This window comes from Hyla sarda, unplaced genomic scaffold (assembly GCF_029499605.1).
Source record: "Hyla sarda isolate aHylSar1 unplaced genomic scaffold, aHylSar1.hap1 scaffold_671, whole genome shotgun sequence".
Taxonomy (NCBI): domain Eukaryota; kingdom Metazoa; phylum Chordata; class Amphibia; order Anura; family Hylidae; genus Hyla; species Hyla sarda.
Window position 1 is genome coordinate 69,328 of NW_026610688.1, and position 1,803 is coordinate 71,130.

The following is a 1,803-nucleotide window of genomic DNA, read 5'->3' on the forward strand; positions in this document are numbered from 1 at the left end:
GCCAGGAAAAAGGTAAGTTGGAGGCCATTAAGAGGTTAATATACTTCAAGTTCTAATATATCAAGAAATAAAAATAAATAATTATTGCAAATACAAACTTTACACTCCTGCATTGCCAACAATGTCTGAAAAGGATTTACTTATGCCCTATCCACCGGTTAGGGCATAAGTAGCTGATCCCAGGGAGTCCGACCACGGGGCCCCAGCTCTCAGTGAGGCGTATGTACAGAGCCCCGAAGAGACCCAAGTACAGAATCATTGGAGTTCCATAGAAATGAATGGAGCATGTGCTGAATGGAGCAGGGGGCCCCATTCAGGAGATTGCGGAAGGTCCCAGTGGGTGGACTCCCTGCGATCAGCTACCTTATTCTGTTGGTAGAGGATAAGTTAATTTTGGCTGGAGTTCTCCTTTAATAGCATCAGAGTTTCCACTAATTCTGGAATACCGACAGGAGAGAGGCCCCCCAACAAACCTCACCCTTCGCCTCCGGACCAAAAGGTACCTGCAAGGTTCCAGGTTCGATGCCCCTTTTTGCCGAAGCTACTAAGGGACCACAAATTCTCCCAGGCATCCCCCTTCGCCAAGGTATCTCCCTGCAGAGCATGGGCAGGGTACGGTCGGTACCCTGCCCATGCAGGAGTACCCGGGGTTTTTTGCAGGGAGGTGGGGAACCTGATGGCCAAACTCACCTCCCCTATACCGCTAGGAGGGACACCCAGAAGGGCTACCGCATCCTAACAATCCTGTGAACACACAACACGCAAAAAGTGACACAGTAACAAAAAGAAATAAATAAGTGAATGTGTTCAGATATATTGCCCGGACATCCGACCGGATCTATAAAAATGTACCTGATCCCAGCCAGAAAGTCGGGAATCAAGAGGTGAGTGCCACAAGGTGAAGAGATTATGGTGCCCATGTTTCCACTCAGTGAGCTTTGGCACCTCAGGATCACCACTCCCCGAGACACTAAAGTACCTCAGTTCTAGACCCGCTCAGCCTCATGGCGAGACCCGGAGGAAACAGGTCCCATTGGAGCAGCCATCGAGCTGATTCCTCAGACCCATCCAAAACCAGTTCATCAGCTCAAACTGATAAGAACAGATACTACACTTGATCTTGGCCAAAAGCCCAAGAAGCTTCATTAATTTCTAAGGGAGCACCAAAGAGACCCAAGTACAGCATCATTGGAGTTCCATAGAAATGAATGGAGCATGTGCCGTCTACCACACGCACTCCTCACTGAGAGCCGGGGCCCCATTCAGGAGATTGCGGAGGGTCCCAGCAGTCGGACTCCCTCCGATCAGCTACTTCTTCCCTATCCTGTGGATACGGGATAAGTTAATTCTGGCAGGAGTTCTCCTTTAATAGTGTCACAGTTTCCACTAATTCTGGAATCCAAGTCATTCTAAGTATACCCAAGTGATGTGTGTGCAGATAGTCAGACCTCACATCCACTTAGACGTCATATGAAAAATTGTGGCACAAAATAAATTGGTGCAAAAAACTGTCATAAAACAAACACCTATTCATTCAAAGGCGACCAATCAGCCAGAAGATATAAAGACCAATGGAAAACACCTGAATAAAAATGCAGTCATTGTTTTCTCACTAGTTTTTATGTATAAATACAAAGAGATTGCTCGGATTTATTGGATACAAATATATTCTGAAAGTGTGAACAAGCCCTTACCTCATTTTCATCCAAATTCTGGATGCTGGTCCAGGACTTGAGACCCTAAAAAATGAACAAGAAATGTTATATTCAGTTCGGCTTCTTTGTTGTTCTACAGTTTAGTGTG

At 46.1% G+C, this 1,803-nt stretch overlaps 1 pseudogene; it reads right to left on the bottom strand.

Moving 5' to 3' along the window:
- Positions 1-1,022: 1,022 nt before the first annotated feature.
- LOC130343150 (U2 spliceosomal RNA) lies at positions 1,023-1,144 on the bottom strand (annotated as a pseudogene).
- Between the last annotated feature and the right edge of the window lie 659 nt (positions 1,145-1,803).